We start from the raw sequence: 22324 nt of genomic DNA, 5'->3' as shown, positions 1-22324 counted from the left end.
AGTTGGTAGAAGGGGAGTGTGGAGAAGACTCTAGAAGCCGGAAAGGGAAGGAAATGGATTCTCCCCAGAGCCTTTGAAATGAAGGCAGCCCTGCTGACCCCTTGATCTTGGCCCAGTGAGACCCACGGGGGCTTTCTGACCCGCGTAACTGTGAGATACTAAATGTGTGTTGCTTTAAGCCCTTTGCTGTGTGGGCATTTGTTATAGTAGTCATAGGACACTCATAAGATCAACAAGGGCCGAGGGTCAGCCTCTTGACCTCAGAGCACTCTGTGGGCCTTGCAGGACCTGCTCCAGATGGTGTCTCAGGGTTGGGTGGGCATAGCCAGTGCCTGTGCAATGGGAGAAGTGGGCAGGAAACCAGAAAGTAAAAAGACAGGTGGTTTCTAACCACTAATTTACCCCTGAAGTTTCACAAATGCGAAAATGGTGGAAATTCAAAGAAATAAGGTGAGCACCCATATTATGAATTGTATAAAACAGATTTACTTTGCATCTTTTAGAAAATGAAGCTGCGTACATTTGACTGACTGTTTAGAATGGTCTTGACAAAGCCATGGGCTTCCCTTGTGGCTCAGCTGGTAAAGAATCCACCCACAATGCGGGAGACCTGGGTTTGATCCCTGGATTGGGAAGATCCCCTGGAGAAGGGAAAGACTACCCACTCCAGTATTCTGGCCTGGAGAATTCAGTCCATGGGGTCACAAAGAGCTGGACATGACTGAACAACTTTCACTTTCAATTTTACTGACAAAGCCATCTTATTTTCAGAGAATGTTGCAAAATGTTATGTGGCTAGTGAAATTGTTTTTAATGTCAAAAGAAAAAAAATGGAGCCTGATATTTAATATTTAACAAAGTCCTTATTTTGTTAGAAACATTTTTACTTTAATAGCTAATTATATGTCCTTCAGTATCTAATATATATAGTATATATATATATATATTAGATGGTGGGCTGCTATCTATGGGGTTGAAAAGAGTCGGACATGACTGAGCGACTGAACTGAACTGAAACCCTGGAAGTCACATGAAAGGGAACAGTGGACGGGAAGGTAAAGACTGACTCAGGGGAGTCCTGAGATGACAACCAGCTGCCGGAAGCCTCCAACCTGCCCCTCAAACTGTAACATTCAGAAAAAGAGGGAAATGGGAAAGATGTGGGGAGAGAAAAAGAAGAGACAAAGGGAAGGAGAAAGAGGGAAGTCTCTCTCCCATGCCCACCATGGGAGTCTCACACAGTCTGAACTGCCTTCTTGGCCCACTGGAGGACACCCAGAACTGCCCCTTGAAGCGTCAGAGCCAGGATGCACACCCATGAAGAGGAGGAGATGCCTGGGGACTGCTTACCAGCACCTTTTCCTTCTTAACCATTTCCTCAAAGAGCTTTTGGAACATCAGTAATTCCAATTCAAAGTTCAGCATGGCAGGATGCGGGCAATGCAAAGAACTCGGTGCCCAGAATTTTAACGTGCATTTTCCCTAAGCAAACGAGCACCAAGAAGTGAACTTTTCTTTTTTTTTCCCCCTTTTTTGGAGACACTGAAGATCTCCACTGGAGTGAAGTCATGGGCTATCAGTCCTGCCCTGTGCTCTGGAATATTGATTTGCTGGAAAACTGCAGCTTTCAAAGTGGAAACCTGGATTTAAGCAGGTAATGGGAAGCACAACTAATATATTCTGAGGCTTTGCAATACAGTTTAAAGATGTGCCACATCTATTGGATGGTGCATGATCAAGTGTCAGTTAATTTTGCAAAACTTCTAGAAGTGAAGAGGGGTAGGGGGGATTTTATGATTTGTCACACTATGAGTACAACAACTCGGATCTATGTGTATATGCTTTCAGGGCTCGGGGTGTTTGTTAAGGACTGTTCATTTCCATGTGTAAAAGTCTTACCTCATGTCAGGAAGTTCACCTAAATGTCTAACCACAACCTTCTCAAATGTGGGCTTCCCTGATAGCTTAGCTGGTAAAGAATCTGCCTGCCATGCAGGAGATCCTGGTTTGATTCCTGGGTTGGGAAGATCCCCTGGAGAAGAGAAAGGCTACCCACTCCAGTATCCTAGCCTGGAGAATTCCATGGCCTGTATAGTCCACGGGGTCACAAAGAGTTGGACACGACTGAGCAACTTTCACTTACTTCACTTCACACCTCGCCAAGCCCATAGCAGACTTCTGCATTTCAGTAGAGGCCAGCATTTATTATCATTGATTACTTGTCTTTTAATTTGACATTCAATATTGCTCCTTGTCTCCGAGGCATTCTAAGACATACATTTGTTTCCTTTTCACTCTAAGTTAACACTATGCCTTTCTTCCAAGATCATCATTCTTAATCTCCTTTAAACACTTCATAAAAGCAAACAGCCATCTTTAGCCTTTCTGCCTAAAGTATTTCCAATAGCAATTGCAGATTGTCGTATAGTTGAACTCTGCTCCTCAACAATATCAGTCTTGGTGAGGCTTGCGGTCCTTGGGGCCCAAAACCTCATCTTTTTATACATTCTGCAAAGTGTCTTGTGAACTTAGAGCTTCAATAAATTACATACGGCCACAGTGGTGATCACTTTCAATCTCCACCCTTGGGACTGAGGTCATCTATATTTTACAGGCATCTCTTTTAACTAGGTTCATTAATTTTGCAGTAAGCATTCTAAGTGTAAATCAGCTCCTTTATGGCATGATCTGTCAATATTTCAAAGTCTGTCTTTTTCACAATGGCGCCAACAGGACCAACTAATGACATCCTTAAGTAAGACAAGGATTGGAGGTTTTCATGCAGGAACTGGAAAGCCTTTGTGGATCACCCTCTATGCAAGAGTGACCTTTACCTGGGCTCCAGAGCCTGTGAGGTGGAACTCAAGCTAGAATAGTGTAGTGGAGTTCCTGAAGAGCAGGCTACCTGGAGGACACCTTCCTGTGGGCAGCATGGGCTGATGCCCCCCATGGAACACTTCTATTTGACCAGAGTTTAGCCTGGGCAGACACCCAGCAGGTAGAAGGTGGGAACCTTAAGGGTCCCAGCAGATGACCCTGGAGCTCAGTTCTCAGATATGGATGCACTGACCCCAGATTTGGAGCTGGGGCCTCCTGATCTTGGGTCACTCTTCCAAATCCTGAGCACTTCATCAAAGTCAACTTCATCAACCCTGACCTAAACTTACCTTCAGAGTCCTAGTGAGACGCTCCTGGCTCAACAGTCAGATAACTTCTTGCCTCTGCTGAGCCTCCACACACCGCCTGTGTGGACAGGTAATAACCCAGCCTCATCAGGACATTAGGACCACGATAGCAAAACACAGGGAATGCACAGCACAGACGCACCCAGCACAGGTGACTTCCCCACATTCTGCCATCTTTACTCATGGCTTCTCACTCCTGCTGCTGCAAGTCTTCAACCGCTAGAAGACTGAGTCAGGCCTGAGGGTCTATATACCTGTGAAAGATAAACAGCTGGGCCCAGCCAGAAGTCTCCCCCTTCCGGGAACCTAACTGGCACTTCTGCCATGCCCGCCTCAAGCAGAGCCGGTGATTCCTTCCTCTTGTCACCTGGAAGTCTTCTATGACAAAGTCTGTGAACTAAGTCTCATAGCCCTTGAGGGACCCCTTTTCCCTGAATAACCAAGTAATAATAACCAGAGGGCCCTCCTGCACCACTACCTAAAGCCCCTCCGTCAGCATTCCCGAGAGCACCCAGGAACTGTGTGCAGGTCCCATAGCTCCACTCTGCCCAGTTTTTCACGGTCACGCCTGGCTGTCTCTTACCTGATTTGCCCTGTTTGCTTAATCACTCAGTCATGTCCGACTCTTAGTGACCCTTTGGACTGTAGCCCACGAGGCTCCTCTGACCATGAGATTTTTCAGGCAAGAATACTGGAGTGGGCTGCTGTCTCCTTCTCCAGGGCATCTTCCCAACCAAGGGATCGAACCTGAGTTTCCTGTGTCTCTGGCATTGCAGGCAGATTCTTTACCCGCTGAGCCATCGGGGAGGCCCACCTGCTTCGCCATCCTACCCCAATTCTCTTTTTAATCTGCCCAGTCTCCACCTGTGAGCACAACCTTAGAACCCACAGATACAGAGCTATTGCTAGTGTTTAAGAAGTCATGTTACAGCCCAAATATTTCACAGGGCCTCCTTATGGGCTCCTTTCCCTAAGCCCCAAGACAGCTGCCAGGTTGCTGGGGTTTACTCATAGTTCCCACACAAAGCCTCCATGGTCACCTCCCTTTATCGGGTGATAAAATCTCTGCAGCCACCCCCATCCTCCATGGAGCCATTGTCCTTGTACAAAGGGTGCCTCGTGGCCCATCCCAGGCTTGGCTTGTGGCTTCATCTCTTGCCCAGCCAGATGCATCAAGCAGTCATTTCCTCCAAAGAGGGGAGCCCCGAGTCCTCATCAGGCCTCCATCTCTGGCAACACAATGAATGCAAATGCTTTGAATATCTTTTCCTTCAAGGCTGCAAGACTCTTTTGTCCAAGAGCTGAGTAAGGCATCCCCGGCAGTCCAGGGCCAGTGCTTGAATTCCAGCTTGTGGAAGGGACTCACCAAATGGGTCTCCCAAAACAAAGGGGCATCTTCCCCAAAGACAGCTTTGTTTCACAGATTAAAGAAACTTCTGAGGTTTTCAAAATAGCATTTCCCCTGGTCCCAAACATTCATGAATCCCATCGTTTTATAATGTTTTAATGTTCTGCTTCCTACTATGCAGGATCTTGAACGTTTTATAACCTACAACTCCTGCATGCTTTCCCACAGTCTTGTAGAACCAAGATCCTGTAGAACTTCACTTTCTATAGACTGTACTTAAACTGGCATTTTGGAGTATTTTTTAATCCGCGTGTGCCTCCCCAGAGCTTCACTGGCCCTCCTGGCACCCACTCCTTACCCCACCCCAGAGGCTGGAAATCACTTATATTAGCTATGGTTCCTCCGAGGTGGGGACACTTCTCCTGTCCCAGGGGCTCTGCTCCCCAAGGGCAGTGCATCCACTCGTGAATATTTGTTCACATCATTCATCTCTGTGTTTCTTTCCCTTCCACCGTCCCCACCTGAGTGGAATCCACCTGCTCAGCTCATCGACTCACAGTAGCTTCCTTAATAGTCTCCTGGCCTCTGCTTCTGCTCCTCCCCAGTCTGGGGTCCACACTTGGGGCAAAGCAAGCTTTATAAAACGTAGATCTGACCGTGTAGCTCCTCAGCTTCTATGCTGCAGTGGGCTTGCAGGACAGTCCAAAATGACTCGCATGACCTTGCCTGTCCCGGCTGCCGCCTACACCCGATGCTGTCATTTCTCACCAGCACCCTCTCCCCTTCTCCTCCCCACTCTATGCTCAGCCATGCTGAACCTGTTTTAGCCTTTGCCGTCTTCCCTCATGCCCATCCTCAAGACATGCCAGTCCCAGTGTCTGACCTGTGACAACTTCTCAATACCCATGCGGTAAATGTGTTGTGTTAGTCACTTCAGTGAGGTCCAACTCTTTGCGACCCCATGGACTGTAGCCCACCACGCTCCTCTGTCCATGGAATTCTCCAGGCAATAATAATGGAGTGGGTTGCATTCCCTCCTCCAGGGAATCTTCCCAACCCAGGGATTGAACCATGTCTCCATCATTGCAGGCAGATTCTTTACTGTCAGGGAAATAAATGTGGTAAACAGACCAATCAATCCGCTAATTACTGGGCTTAGTTCAGTCACTCAGTCGTGTCCGACTCTTTGTGACCCCATGGACTGCAGCACACCAGGCCTCCCTGTCCATCACCAACTCCCGGAGCTTACTCAAACTCATGTCCATCAAGTTGGTGATGCCATCCAACCATCTCATCCTTGTCATCCCCTTCTCCTTCCACCTTCAATCTTTCCCAGTATCGGGGACTTTTCCAATGATTCAATTCTTCGCATCAGGTGGCCAAAGTATTGGAGTTTCAGCTTCAGCATCAGTCTTTCCAATGACTATTCAGAACTGATTTCCTTTAGGATGGACTGGTTGGAGATACTTGCTGTCCAAGGGACTCTCAAGAGTCTTCTCCAACACCACAGTTCAAAAGCATCAATTCTTCAGTGCTCAGCTTTCTTTTTTTTTTGTAGTTAATTTATTTTTTATTGGAGGCAAATTATTTTACAATATTATATTGGTTGGTTTTGCCATACATTGATATGAATTTGCCCCGGGTTTACATAAGTTCCCCCTCCTGAACCCCCCTCCCACCTCCCTCCTCCCTTTATCCTCCCTCTGGGTCATCCCCGCATGCCAGCCCCAAGCATCCTATAACATGCATTGACCCTGAACTAGTGATTCGTTTCACATATGACAACATACGTGTTTCAATGTCATTCTCCCAAATCATCCCACCCTCACCCTCTCCCATAGAGTCCCAAAGACTGTTCTATACATCTGTGTCTCTTTTGCTGTCTCATATACAGGGTTATCATTTGCATCTTTCTAAATTCCATATATATGTGTTAGTATCAGCTTTCTTTATAGTCAAACTCTCACATACATACATGACCACTGGGGAAACCATAGCTTTGACTAGACAGACCTTTGATGGTAAAGTAATGTCTCTGCTTTTTAATATGCTGTCTAGGTTGGTCATAACTTTTCTTCCAAGGAGTAAGCATCTTTTAATTTCATGGCTGCAGTCACCATCTGCAGTGATTTTGGAGCCCAGAAAAATAAAGTTTCTCACTGTTTCCACTGTTTCCCCATCTATTCGCCATGAAGCGATGGGACCAGATGCCATGATCTTAGTTTTCTGAATGTTGAGTTTTTAAGCAAACTTTTGGCTTTAAGTTTAAGTGGGCTTAGAACTCAATTACAGGGCTACTCAATGCCTATTCATAGCCTGCCCGACACATGCATAGCTTCTCTGTCAATGCTTGAAGGAAAGGAAGAGAGGTAAGATAAGGAAAGAGAGGGACAGAGGAAGGGACTGGAAGACAAGTGGTACACTGGCCAACAAGAGGCCACAGAGATCAGTTACCCAATCAGTAGACCTCAGAGGGTTGAAGTACAGGGTTTGGAAAGGGCAAAGCCAGGGAGACAACAGTTGTCATCACTGGTGGTCCTGAGACCTTGGCCAGTCCCACTGAGGTGGGTCCTAGTGACAGATCTCAACAAACCTAAGTCCCAGATGATCCAGGGTGGCCAAGAGAGCTCTACTCCCCTAGGCCCACTTATCCACATACTGGCCACCCAGCAGAAGGGCTCTAGCAGTGGAGGGCAGGAGTAGAAGCAGAATTGGACAAATCCTTGACTCAGTACATAGGCTTGACTTTCACCCCCAGAACTACATCAAGGTCTCATCAGTTGGCCCTTAAACAAGGGGTTCAGCATCATTCTGGCCCATTTTGACCTCATGATATGAAAACACCTAGGCAGAGAAAACAAAATCTGGATGGGTATCTTCAGTCCTGTGCTTCATAACCAATCATGAAGCAATTACACAGTCATCTTATTATACAGAAAACCAGTATGCCAACTCTGTGAGCAGCAATAAATTTTGTTCTCCTCCTAGAAAATGTATTTTCTCCTGCCTAGTAGTAAACTTAATATCTATGCAGCACTGTAGCTTTTAGAGATTCAGTCTGTGTACATTTATACTCCCATGGAACTCACAACCTACAAGGGGAGACAAATGTAAAGAATATATTAATAAATTATCAGTGTGATAACACAGGGTCTATCCCATAGCAGGCACTCAATTAAAAATTAGCTGCAGATGAACGAATGAATGGGTGCCACAGCAAAGGTGGAAGACAGGACCCAGCAGGGCAACAGGAAAAGGCACAATTCATGCTGGAAAGGAAAAGTCAAGTCATAGAAGACAAGTAAGATGCACCTGGTTGCTATTTTAGGAATTTGGTACATGAGGGTCTAATTATTAAAGTGCTTATTGGAGAAAACTTGGATATTTTAAAAAAGCTTAAAGAAGAAGACAAGATGTATCAACAATTTAGGCAGCAAATGAAATTTGAGTAGACGTGGAAGAAGTGGCTGAGCAGGGATGAAAATGAAGGCAGTAAGGAAATTGGCCGGGGCTGAGCTAGTGGATGAAGGGAAGGTGTAGGGGTTGTTCCCAGAATGAAAGAGAAATTCAGTTGGCTGTGCCATGGAGCCTCTAATCAAAGGTATATTGTTGAGACTTCAAAAATACCCAGGACTTCCGCTGATTCTTCAGAGAAAGAGGGGGTTAAGGGATACTCATGATTGATACTGCCCAACTCTAGTCCTGGAGAGTTTGTGTTGGCCTGGAGAGTATGTGTTGGCCTGGAGACTGTGTGGAGGGCAGTGGTAGGCAGAAAAATGCCCCTCCCCCTCCACCCACCAAAGATTTCTATGTTCTGATTCCAGGAGCCTGTGAATATGTTATCTATATAGTCAGAGGGACTTAGCAGATGTGATTAAATTGAGAATTTTAAGATGGCGAGATTATGCAGGATTATCCCAGTGGACCCAACCTAACCACAGGGTCTTTATCAGGAAAAGGAGGGAGACAGGAGAGTCAGAAGAGTTTGTGACAATCAGTTCAATTCAGTTCAGTCACTCAGTCATGTCAGACTCTTTGCAACCCCATGGACTGCAGCATGCCAGGCCTCCCTGTCCATCACCAACTCCCGGAGTCTACCCAAACTCATGTCCATTGAATCGGTGATGCCATCCAACCATCTCATCCTCTGTCGTCCCCTTCTCCTCCTGCCCTCAGTCTTTCCCAGCATCAGAGTCCTTTCAAATGTGACAATAGAAGACAGTATTCAGAGAGAGGTCTGAAGATGTTATGCGACTGTCTTTGAAGATGGTGGAAGGGGTTGTGAATCAAGGAATGCCAGCAACCCCTAGAAGCTTGGAAAGGGAAGAGATTCTCCCCAAGAACCTCCAGACAGGAATCAGCCCCAGTGACACTTTGACCTTACCCCAGTGAGACCCACACAAGACTTAGAATTACAAGGTAAGAATTTATCAGGTTGTTTCAAGCTTGTAAGTGTGTGGTAATTCACCACAGCAGACATGGGAAACCAATGCAGCATGCCTTTGTTTTATAAGATGATCCTCACATTACAAGACACACTGTATCCATGGCTCCTGCCTGGTGGGTTTGGTGAGTGCCCCACAGTCATGTGACAGTCAGAAACACCCGCACATTTTTGAACATTCACTGTGGATGAGGGAGCATCCAGCCCATTTGAATACAAATGCCCAGAGAACAGAAGAGGCAAATCTTTCCTTTCTGCCTCAATCCCTCAAGCGTTCTTCATGCCTGCCATTTCCTCTCACTCAGGGCTAATCCATCAGATTAAAAGGCTTCTAAACCATCCGGAAATTGAGTGAACTGGGGCTTGGTAACAAAGGTGGAAGCACGGACATGTAAAAAGAAACATTCATCCGTCTGATTTACTTATGCACACTCCGTCTGTCTGTTTCTGTGTGTATTTTCAACAAAGTGCAAAGATACTGCTTACAAGAGGGCTTGCAGCAACCAGAGTGGGGGCAGCTGAAATGCGAGCAGCTCTGTGTCCCCTGATTAATGGCGAAAAGGCGGTTGGGCTCCTTGATTGATGACACACAATCCCTATCAACTTGCCTCCAGCAGCAAGCATGGCTGCCTAACAGTCTCAGAATCCAGAAGGCAAAACGATTTTCATTCTGGGCATGGAAAAACAGAAGACCACGCTGGAATCCGCTCTTGCATTGTCTGCTGGATGAAATGATGACTTGTCAGTTTTCACTTTGGTTTTCCTTCCAGGTCTGCGCACCAAAGACCCCAGCAGGGGGACTTGCTCACTTCCCCTGAAAAAGCCTGCCATTTGAGCATCCCTCCAGGTGGCGCTAGTGGTAAAGAACCAGCCTGCTAGAACAGGAGACCTAAAGAGATGCAGGTTTGATCCCCGGGTTGGGAACCCACTCCAGTATTCTTGCCTGAAGAATCCCATGGACAGAGATACTGGCAGGCTACAGTCTTTGCAGTCGCAAAGAATCAGACAGGACTGAAGCTACTTAGCACGCACACATTTGATAATACCAAAGACCAGAACAGTGACGTGAAGAGTTTTAGGTAGCGAGCCAGGTCTTAGTTGCAAGAAAAGAGTTTCACTGATCACCCCATTATTTCCCATTAGCCTAAGAACAGTGCCTTTTTCTCCCTCAGAGAGAAGCTTTACATAGATTGATAGCTGTTTCTGAAACCCATAAAAGGAACAGGAATTCAAAGATGCTTTTCTGTCTTTAGCTAACATTCACTGCATGTTTCTTTGAATTATTTATTATTGAAATTATGCCACCAACAGAACCAAATCATCTCTGTTAAGGGAAGTTTATCTCTGTTAATGGAAGTTTTAGTAAGCTGGAATATGGGTTAGGATCACCACTCCCATTTTTACCCTAATTATTTTTTCCTTAGCATCCATACATCCCCATGGTTTGTGCTATAAAAAAGCAAAATCAGACTGATTATGTAAAGTTGCTGACATATTTTAATGCTCAAGGCTCAAATTTTGTTATTAAATGTTAAATGCTTTTTCTCAGCTTCAAGAGAATTTTCAACTATGTTATTTTATTAATCTTCTTCAAGGGGAATGCCATCACCCAAGACATACAAACACTATGTTCTAAATTTGGGGAAAGTCTTATTCTTAAGTTTCCAGAAAAAGTCACTGCCAAGTTCTCACTGGGATCCTGAGCTTGCCCTCCACGCTTCTCTCCATCATGCCCTCCCGAGCAGGCCACGCATTCATGCACACACAGCACAGAGTTGAATTTCTCCGGGCCTTCCACCTTTTCTGCCTTCATCTTTGATCAGAATCACGAGATTAGGAAAAGTATACAAAAGAGAAAATCTATCCTACAGCAATTCTTCCCACATCCAAAGATGTGACTTTGGAGGAAAGAAGTCTTCGTGAAAATGAATGCCTGAGGCTGAGGCACAGGAAATACCATAAGGTCACGTGTGCTCTACAATCAGTAAGCTGTGTGACCGCAGGCAAATGGCCTACCCTCTCTGGTCACAGTTCTCTTATCTGTAAAATGTGAATAGTCATAGTGTCCACCTCATAGGGTTGTCGTGGGAACTGAATGAATGAATACTTGAGCACAGTTAACAGAGGAAAGGGTGTAACGGATACACCGACAACGCATAGTTTGGGGGGTTTTTTAGTAGTTAAGACAGTAGCAGGCTTCAGAGATCAATCAGCCACTCAACAGTGACTGATTTAACACCTAGGAAGAGGCAGGCTCTGGACTTATTGCCACAGACATGACTATAAACAGTCCAGCTTGATTCTAACTCTTGCAGAGTCCTCAGCCATCCCCACAAGCATGGGGTCTCCGTGTAACTGACATGGTCAAGTCACCGTTCTTTTGATGTGGAGTGAGCTGCCGGCTCAATCATTAGTGGAAAGAAACCACAAGAGTAACAATATGACGGAGTCTTACAAACTTTAAAAAGTCCACCATTTCTTTTAAATAGTTCACCTTCTCCTCTATAGCAGTCATTTTTTCTGGTACCAGGATCAAAATTTGATCACAGTGTACCCAAGTTAAATAATCTTAAGTGATATATTACTATCATTCCTACAAATTCAGCACAAATGGTATCCTATTCAAGACATCATCTCAAGTACTGCAATTTCTAAAAAGGAAAAGTACAGACAGCCTTCATGTGACCCCTTGGGGTCAGGCTTAAATTAATTGACATCTCCCTCTCCGATGTCTGTGTTAAATGCTGCTTCAGCCAACCCCCCTAAACCCATCAACACAGGATGCTTCTTCTGGAACAAATCAGGATTAGAGTGGCAGAGGAAGCACAATCTCTAAACCAGGCTCTAGAAGTTGGTCTTATTTTCAGCTGACAAGAATTCACCACTAAAAGAGAATCCTGTTTACAATTTGTTTACTGAACTCTTAGGAACCAATCCAGCACTGCAGAGATTCCAAAGGGAATGGCTACTGGAAGAAGGATAACTTGTCATTTTCTGCAAACAAAGCTTCAAGGCACATTTGCAGGCTTGTTTCTGAGCAGAAGCAAAAAGGCTTAATTTCAAAATGTGGTGCTATTATTAAGTGGTTTCACTTAAAGAAACCAGCCTCCTGGGTCCTTGCATTTCAGTTCACTACACCAGTCTCCCACTGAGTCAAAAGCATATTTCATAACAATTATCCCTCTGGTTTCCAAATGTCTGCTAATAATAATATAAAGAACTAATTATTGAGTAGTTACTATAATGCAGACAAATTCTTATTGAAATATAATTGACACACAGCATTGTGGCAATTTAAAGAGTCAACATGTTGATTTGATACATTTATATGTTGCAATATGATTGCCACTGTAGTATTAGCTACTGTCTTTATCACATCACATCACCACTACTTCTTCTGTGAAAAGAGTAATTAAGACTTAGTCTCTTAGCAAATCTGACTTGTATAAAGCAGTTTTGTGTCTATAATCACTATTCTATGCATTAAATCTCCAGAATTTATCTCCTACTTGCAAGTTTATACGCTTAAACAACATCTCTACTATTCCTCCACCTCCAAAGTCCTTGATAACCACCATTCGACTCTGTTTTTGTTTTTAAAGTTTGGCTTTTCAGATTCCACACGTAAGTTCTGGGTCATATATATCCCCATGAAACCAACACCATGGCCGACACAATGACTGTGTCCATCATACTCTGCAAAGGTCTCCCGTTCCCCTTCACAGTCCCCTCCCATACTCTGTCCTAACTCCCAGCCTCCACCCTGCCCCATCCCCACACCCTCTCTCTGCTCTCATTCTAGTCATTCAGGCCATTCCTTTGCATAGTCTCAAGTTTTATATAAGTTGAATCGTACTGTATTGTACTTGTTTCTTTTTTGGCCTGGCTTCTTTCACTCAGTCTAATTATTTTGAGATCCATCCATACCATTGCATGCATCAACAATTCATCAGTTTTACTACTGACTCCTGCTGCGTTACAAAATTACTCTGACGGCTGCGTGGTGCTGGAGCGACTTTGAGGAGATACCCCACATCCAAGGGCAAAGGAGAAGTCCCAGCAAGATGGTAGGAGGGGTGAAGTCACATTCAGAATCAAGCCCCATACCCGCCAGAGATGCTCAGAGGGCTCAAACATACCTTGTTCACACAGGGACCCAGAGACCACCCAGAGACTGAGACAGAACTGTTTGAGTGTCTCCTATGGAGGTGGGTCAGCAGTGGACGGGCACAGGGGTAGGGGCTCTGGGTACACCGAACTGGGTATGGCAGGGTGCAGCAGACTTGGGTATGGCATACGCCCTCTTAGAGGAGGTCGCCATTAACCCTACCATAGAACTGCCAGAATTTACACAGGACTGGGGAAACAGACGTGCGAGACGCCGGCGCCGGTGGCGCAGACGCGAGCAACCGACCACGCGCAGAAGCATGGCCGAGAGGAGCTACCCCCCGCCCAAGGTCAGGGCGGTGGCCGAGAGGAGCTGCCCCACGTCCAAGAGGCGGTGGCTGCGCGGGCACAGGAGGGCCGAGAGGAGCTACTCCACATTCAAGGTCAGGAGGGGCGGCCTTGAGGAGCTACCCCTCGTCCAAGGTAAGGTACAGCGGCTGCACTTTGCTGGAGCAGCTGTGAAGAGATACTCCACGACCAAGGTAAGAGAAACCCAAAGAAGATGGTAGGTATTGGGAAGGGGCATTAGAGGGCAGACACACTGAAATCATAATCACAAAAAACTAGTTGAATGATCATATGGACCACAGCCCTGTCTAACTCAGTGAAACTAAGCCATGCCGTGTGGGGCCACCCAAGACGGACGGGTCATGGTGGAGAGGTCTGACAGATTGTGGTCCACTGGAGAAGGGAATGGCAAACCACTTCAGTATACTTGCCTTGAGAACCCCATGAACAGTAACAAAGGGCAAAATGATAGGATACTGAATGAGGAATTCCCCAGGTCGGTAGGTGCCCAGTATGCTACTGGAGATCAGTGGAGAAATAACTCCAGAGAGAATGAACGGATGGAGCCAAAGTGAAACAAATATCCAGTTGTGGATGTGACCGATGATAGAAGCAAGGTCCGGTGCTGTAAAGAGCAATATTGCATAGGAACCTGGAATGTTAGGTCCATGAATCAAGGCAAATTGGAAGTGGTCAAACAGGAGACGACAATAGTGAACCTCGACATTCTAGGAATCAGTGAACTAAAATGGACTGGAATGGGTGAATTTAACTCAGATGACCATTATATCTACTACTGTGGGCAGAATTCCTTAGAAGAAGTGGAGTAGCCATCATGGTCAACAAAAGAGTCCGAACTGCAGTACTTGGATGCAATCTTAAAAACGACAGAATGATTTCTGTTCGTTTCCAAGGCAAACCATTAAACATTACAGTAATCCAAGTCTATGCCCCAACCAGTAATGCTGAAGAAGCCGAAGTTGAACGGTTCTATGAAGACCTACAAGACCTTTGAGAACTAACACCCAAAAAAGATGTCCTTTTCATTATAGGGGACTGGAATGCAAAAGTAGGAAGTCAAGAAACACCTGGAGTAACAGGCAAATTTGGCCTTGGAGCACGGAATGAAGCAGGGCAAAGGCTAATAGAGTTTTGCCAAGAGAACGCACTGGTTATAGCAAACACCCTCTTCCAACAACACAAGAGAAGACTCTACACATGGACATCACCAGATGGTTAACACTGAAATCAGATTGATTATATTCTTTGCAGCCAAAGATGGAGAAGCTCTATACAGTTAGCAAAAACAAGACCAAGAGCTGACTGTGGCTCATATCATGAACTCCTTATTGCCAAATTCAGACTTCAATTGAAGAAAGTAGGGAAAACCACTAGACCATTCAGATATGACCTAAGTCAAATCCCTTATGATTATACAGTGGAAGTAAGAAATAGATTTAAGGGACTAGATCTGATAGATAGAGTGGCTGATGAACTCTGGACAGAGGTTCATGACATTGTACAGGAGACAGGGACCAAGACCATCCCCATGGAAAAGAAATGCAATAAAGCAAAATGGCTGTCTGAGGAGGCCTTACAAATAGCTGTGAAAAGAAGAGAAGCGAAAAGTAAAGGAAGAAAGGAAAGATATAAGCATCTGAATGCAGAGTTCCAAAGAATAGCAAGGAGAGATAAGAAAGCCTTCCTCAGTGATCAATGCAAAGAAATAGAGGAAAACAACAGAATAGGAAAAACAAGAGATCTTTTCAAGAAAATCAGAGATATCAAGGGAACATTTCATGCAAAGATGGGCTCGATAAAGGACAGAAATGGTATGGACCTAACAGAAGCAGAAGATATTAAGAAGAGGTGGCAAGAATACACAGAAGAACTGTACAAAAAAGATCTTCACGACGAAGATAATCACGGTGGCGTGATCACTCACCTGGAGCCAGACATCTTGGAATGTGATGTCAAGTGGGCCTTAGAGAGCATCACTATGAACAAAGTTAGTGGAGGTGATGGAATTCCAGTTGAGCTATTTCAAATCCTGAAAGATGATGCTGTGAAAGTGCTGCACTCAATATGCCAGCAAATTTGGAAAACTCAGCAGTGGCCACAGGACTGGAAGAGGTCAGTCTTCATTCCAATCCCAAAGAAAGGCAATGCCAAAGAATGCTCCAACTACCGCACAATTGCACTCATCTCACACGCTAGTAAAGTCATGCTCAAAATTCTCCAAGCCAGGCTTCAGCAATATGTGAACCGTGAACTCCCAGATGTTCAAGCAGGTTTTAGAAAAGGGGGAGGCACCAGAGATCAAATTGCCAACATCCGCTGGATCATGGAGAGAGCAAGAGAGTTCCAGAAAAACATCTATTTCTGCTTCATTGACTATGCCAAAGCCTTTGACTGTGTGGATCACAATAAACTGTGGAACATTCTGAAAGAGATGGGCATACCAGACCACCTGACCTGCCTCCTGAGAAATCTGTATGCGGGTCAGGAAGCAACAGTTAGAACTGGACATGGAAAAACAGACTGGTTCCAAATAGGAAAAGGAGTACGTCAAGGTTGTATATTGTCACCCTGCTTATTTAACTTACATGCAGAGTACATCATGAGAAACGCTGGGCTGGAAGAAGCACAACCTGGAATCAAGATTGCTGGGAGAAATATCAATAACTTCAGATATGCAGATGACACCACCCTTATGGCAGAAAGTGAAGAGAAACTCAAAGGCCTCTTGATGAAAGTGAAAGAGGAGAGTGAAAAGCTTGGCTTGAAGCTCAACATTCAGAAAACGAAGATCATGGCATCTGGTCCCATCACTTCATGGGAAATAGATGGGGAAAAAGTGGAAACAGTGTCAGACTTTAGTTTTTTGGGCTCCATAATCACTGCAGATGCTGATTGCAGCCATGAAATTAAAAGACGCTTACTGCTTGGAAGGAAAGTTATGACCATCTTAGATAGCATATTAAAAAGCAGAGACATTACTTTGCCAACCAAGGTCCGTCTAGTCAAGGCTATGGTTTTTCCCGTGGTCATGTATGGATGTGAGAGTTGGACTGTGAGGAAAGCTGATCGCCGAAGAATTGATGCTTTTGAACTGTGGTGCTGGAGAAGACTCTTGAGAGTCCCTTGGACTGCAAGGAGATCCAACCAGTCCATTCTAAAGGAGATCAATCCTGGGTGTTCATTGGAGGGACTGATGCTAAAGCTGAAACTGCAATACTTTGGCCACCTCATGCGATGAGTTGACTCACTGGAAAAGACTCTGATGCTGGGAAAAGTTGGGGGCGGGAGGAGAAGGGGACAACGGAGAATGAGATGGCTGGATGCCATCACCGACTCTGTGGACATGAATTGAGTGAACTCCGGGAGTTGGTGATGGACAGGGAGGCCTGGCGTGCTGTGGTTCATGGGGTCGCAAAGACTCGGACACGACTGAGCGACTGAACTGAACTGGGGAAACAGACTCTTGGAGGGTACAAACGGAACCTTGGGTGCACCAGGACCCAGGAGAAAGGAGCAGTGACCCCACAAGAGACTGCCTGAGACTTGCACATGTCCAGGAGTCTCTGGTGGAGGTGTGGGTCGGCGGTGGCCTGCTGCAGGGTTGGGGGCACTGAGTGTAGCAGTGCGTGCATGGGACCTTTTGAAGCAGGTCGCCATTATCTTCATTACCTCCACCATAGCCTGGCAGGTAAATAACAGGGAGGGAACACAGCCACACCCATCAACAGAAAATTGGATCAAAGATTTGTTGAGCATGCCCCACCCATCAGAACACGACCCAGTTTCCCCCTCAGTCAGTCTCTCCCATCAGGAAGCTTCCATATAAGCCTCTATCCTTCTCCATCAGAGGGCAGACAGACTGAAAACCACAATCACAGAAAACTAACCAATCTGATCACATGGACCACAGCCCTGTCTAACTCAGTGAAACTATGACCCATGCCATGTGTAGGGCCATCCAAGATGGACAGGTCATGGTGGAGAGTTCCAACAAAAAGTGGTCCACTGGAGAAGGGAATGGCAAACCACTTCAGTATTCTTGCCTTGAGAACCCCATGAATGTGTGAAAAGGCAAAAAGATAGGACACTGAAAGATGAACTCCACAGGTTGGTAGGTGGCCAATACATTACTGGAGATCAGTGGAGAAATAACTCCAGAAAGAATGAAGAGAGGGAGCCAAAGCAAAAACAATACCCAGTTGTGGATATGACTGGTGATGGACATAAAGTCCAATGCTATAAAGAGCAATATTGCATAGGAACCTGGAATGTTAGGTCCACGAATCAAGGCAAATTGGAAGTGGTCAAACAGGAGATGGCAAGAGTGAACGTTGACATTCTAGAAATCAGTGAACTAAAATGGACTGAAATGGGTGAATTTAACTCAGATGACCGTTATATATTACTGTGGGCAAGAATCCCTTAGAAGAAATGGAGTAGCCATCATAGTCAACAAGAGTCTGAAATGCAGTACTTGGATGCAATCCCAAAAATGACAGAATGATCTCTGTTTGTTTCCAAGGCAAACCATTCAATATTACAGTAATCCAAGTCTTGCCCTGACCAGTAATGCTGAAGAAGCTGAAGTGGAATGGTTCTATGAAGACCTACAAGACTTTTGAGAACTGACACCCCAAAAAGATGTCCTTTTCATTATAGGGGACTGGAATGCAAAAGTAGGAAGTCAAGAAACACCTGGAGTAACAGGCACATTTGGCCTTGGAGTACAGAATGAAGCAGGGCAAAGGCTAACAGTTTTGCCAAGAAAATGCACTGGTCATAGTAAACACCCTCTTCCAACAACACAAGAGATCACTCTACATATGGACATCACCAGATGGTCAATACAGAAATCAGATTGATTATATTCTTTGCACCAAAGATGGAGAAGCTCTATACAGTCAGCAAAAGCAAGACCAGGAGCTGACTGTGGCTCAGATCATGAACTCCTTATTGCCAAATTCAGACTTAAATTGAAGAAAGTAGGGCAAACCACTAGACCATTCAGATATGACCTAAATCAAACCCCTTATGATTATACAGTGGAAATGAGAAATAGATTCAAGGGGTTAGATCTGACAGACAGAGTGCCTGAAGAACTATGAACAGAGGTTTGTGACATTGTACAGGAGGCAGAGATCAAGACCATCCTCAAGAAAAAGAAATGCAAAAAGGCAAAACAGTTGTCTGAGGAGGCCTTACAAATAGCTGTGAAAAGAGAAGTGAAAGGCAAAGGAGTAAAGGAAGGATATACCCATTTGGATGCAGAGTTCCAAAGAAGAGCAAGGAGAGATAAGAAAGCCTTCCTCAGTGATCAATCCAAAGAAATAGAGGAAAACAATAGAATGGGAAAGACTAGAGACCTCTTCAAGAAAATTAGAGATACCATGGGAACTTTTCATGCAAAGATGGGCACTATAAAGGCGTTACCTGTAATTACAGGTCATTACAATACAAAATTATATATGCCACAGTAAGAATAATTATGGGCTTCCCTGGTAGATCAGCTGGTAAAGAATCCACCTGCAATGTAGGAGACCCCGGTTCGATTCCTGGGTTGGAAAGATCCTCTGGAGAAAGGATAGGCTACCCACTCCAATATTCTTGCCTGGAGAATCCCAGTGGACAGAGGAGCCTGGCAGGCTACAGTCCATGGTGTCACAAAGAGTCGGACATGACTAAGTGACTAAGCAAGAATAAGTATATATGCTGCTGCTGCTGCTAAGTCGCTTCAGTTGTGTCCGACTGTGCAACCCCATAGATGGCAGCCCACCAGGTTCCCCCGTCCCTGGGATTCTCCAGGCAAGAACACTGAAGTGGGTTGCCACTTCCTTCTCCAAAGTATAGCTGCTAAGAGGCACATAACCTACAACTGCAGAGGGCAGGTTCTGTTTCAGAAGGAATTATACTTATAATGACCACTATCAGTTGACTGTTATAACAATTACAAGATAAACCCAGTCTAATCAAGGTTTCCTTGCAAATTCTATGGTTATACTGCTTCCTATGGCAGCACCACATCTGGCTAGAGCTAAGTCTTCACAAACAAGGCAACCCAAAACTTTGCTTATTCCCCGGAAACATCCAGATCTGTCTCACTCTTGATTTGCAGGGGAGTTTCTTGAGTCTTCAGGGCAGATGTGGAAATCGATCAGTTTCCCCAAAGACGCTGTGCATAACAGCTGTGATGAAAGGGCCCTCATGGTACGAAACAGGCACCGCTTATCATCTTCTCTCGACTATCAAAATAATTGCACAGTGCGCAGCCTCATTATTAAAAACTGGGCACCACCATGGAAAACATGTTGTTGGAGAACACCTGCATTGGCACAGCAAAAATGAGTTGACCTAATTATGTCCTCCGTCTCTAATTCTGGACGGAATATTAAGGGTGGCTGAAAAGAACATATTGGCAAGAAACGCAGATAATTCAGCCTGAGGCGGGGGAGTTGCCCACAGAGCTCTATTGGGCGAAACTTTGAAGTTATCATCTAATTACACTTTTACACCCCCTTTATTCCCCATGAAAAATGCCAGGGGTGAAAACATGTCATCTAAAGCCTTTCACTGCCACCACCCACCCCTACAATTTCTCTCTCACATCTGATTTAAAATTTTTTTAAATTCTAATCTAGAGTTCTTTGAAGGATAATGATGAGAACGAGACCCTGCCAAGCAGGCAGGATGGAATGCGGTGAGCTATGACTAGAACAGATGGCACGAACAGAAGCCACCAATTCAATGTGACAGCCCAAGATTAAACTGCTCCCTTTAAGTCTTCAGCAGTTTTGTGGCCCAATCCTTATTAACTTCTCCACCAACACAAAGAGATTTGAGTCTACAGAAGTGCCAACAGGACACTTCTCAAATATAATATGGATTTGAACAAGATTTGAACTAGAAGAGGTTCATCTGCTGTATTCATTCCCAAATCTAGTAGAACAAAGAATCACTCCAGAGCTTGGAAATATTCCTATAAATTTCAAACACAGAGAAATGGAATATATCTAAATAACAAGTACCCAGCATACATCATTTATGCATTTTTGTCATTTTTCCAGATTTTATCTGTATCTTTTTATATAAAAAGTCACTACAGATGCATTTCAACTATGTTTTTCACTCCTCCCAGTCTCATTATCCAAAGATAACTAGTCTCTTAAAGATAATAGGTTCCCTTCCCATATGCATTTTTAGAATTTTAGTATATAATGTGTGTCTATAAACAACACACTGTGTTGTTTTCTGTTTTAAAATATACACAAATGATACATTACTGCACCTATTCTGTAACTGGGATTTTTTACTCAACATTTTAGATTTGTCCACACTGATACATGAAGATGCATTTCATTTTCACTGCCACAGTCATATTTTTGATGTATTTCTTTTAAGCCACATCTCTTTTTTATTTTTCACTTTATGTCCTTTTGAGTCTCTGAATGAAGAATTTTAATCTATTTACGTTTGTTGTGAATACTAACATAATTAATCTACACCACTCTCTTATTTTATGTTTTTTTATTTACCATGGGGTTTGGGTTTGTTTTTTTGTATAAGAATACAGTTTTGCATTTTATTTCTTCTTCTTCCCATATACTGCTTTAGAAGTCATGCTTTCTTTTTTATTCTTTTAGTAGGTACTTTAAATTTTTTAATAAACATTTAATTCAACAGATTTAGAGTTAGTAAGTAACAACCCTGTTCACATTTAATACAAAGGTAGGATATTTTAAATGCAAACACCCAAGCCCGTTCTTCTTATTTGTTGCTAATATGTGCTATTAGATTACTCTTATTTTAAAATCCCCACAAATTGGTCTTTTCTAAGTCAACTCATGTTTAGATTTGCCAGCATCCTCATCAATTTCCCCATCCACTGCTCCTTACATCCCTCTCTTTCCATCTGCACTGTGCTTCAGCAATGTATATGTTATACATTTGCTTCAGAAGAGTTTATGAGCTGCAAACTCTCTCAGTCTTTCTATGCCTATGGGTATTTTTATTTCATCATTTCTCTTGAATAGTAATTTGAATATGAAATTCTAGGTTGGGCTCTGTTTTCATCATTAGGAATGATGGATGGCTGTCATTCTGTTGTCTCCGGGCATCTTATTGCTGACAAGAACCTTACTATTAGTTTACTGTCATTCCTGTAGATAACCTATATTTTATCTCTAGTAGCTTTTATGGCTGCTGTTTTGATATTCATGTTCTGCCATTTCACTGTGCTGATGTCTGCTTGTGTACATTTTTTTTTCTGCTAGAGATTCAACATACACCTCCATCTCTGCTTCATGTCTTATCATTTCTCTTTCATACTTCTCTTTATCTCTCTGTGCCACATCGTGGGTAATTTCCTCAGCTCTCTATCCAACTAAGTAAGTCTCTTTTCAGCTGTGTCTAACCTATGTTTAGACTCATTTGAGAAACTTTGCCCCCTGCCATGATTTTATGTTATTTTCTATCCTCTACTTGGTTCTTTTTTAATTCTATTCCTTTATCATACTGTTCTAATTTTGCCTCTAAGGTTTCTAGCTCTTCTTTTACCTTTTTAGATATCTGATTGTGCTATCATCTCTAGTTCTTGTGGTGTGAATTCTCCTACATGATAATTCTCCTTCAGGGTGCTTTCTTATGTGAGATTTTTATTTTTTAAATAGGAAGCCTATAGATGGTGACATCATTTTCCATGAGTATCCTAAGGCTCTGGGCAGTGTCCATTTTCTCACAGATGCTTCTTTTCCCTTCTACCACCCCAAACAGAGGTCCACTTTTCTTGCCACTTCCCCATACAAATAAATGGAATTTCTCATGGCTCCCAGCATTTTACTGACTGCTTTATTTTTCATGGGCCTGAGACCTTGTCTC

At 44.1% G+C, this 22324-nt stretch overlaps 1 pseudogene; it reads left to right on the top strand.

The window, feature by feature from the left end:
* Positions 1-426: 426 nt before the first annotated feature.
* Positions 427-22324, top strand: part of LOC148776039 (ferritin light chain pseudogene) — a 28034-nt pseudogene continuing 6136 nt past the window's right edge.

The sequence above is a fragment of the Moschus berezovskii genome, chromosome 12 (genome assembly GCF_049115385.1).
Source record: "Moschus berezovskii isolate FMDL1 chromosome 12, NW_MosBer_1.0, whole genome shotgun sequence".
Lineage (NCBI taxonomy): Eukaryota > Metazoa > Chordata > Mammalia > Artiodactyla > Moschidae > Moschus > Moschus berezovskii.
Note: the sequence above shows the minus strand (reverse complement) of the source record. Positions and strands in the feature narration are given on the sequence as shown.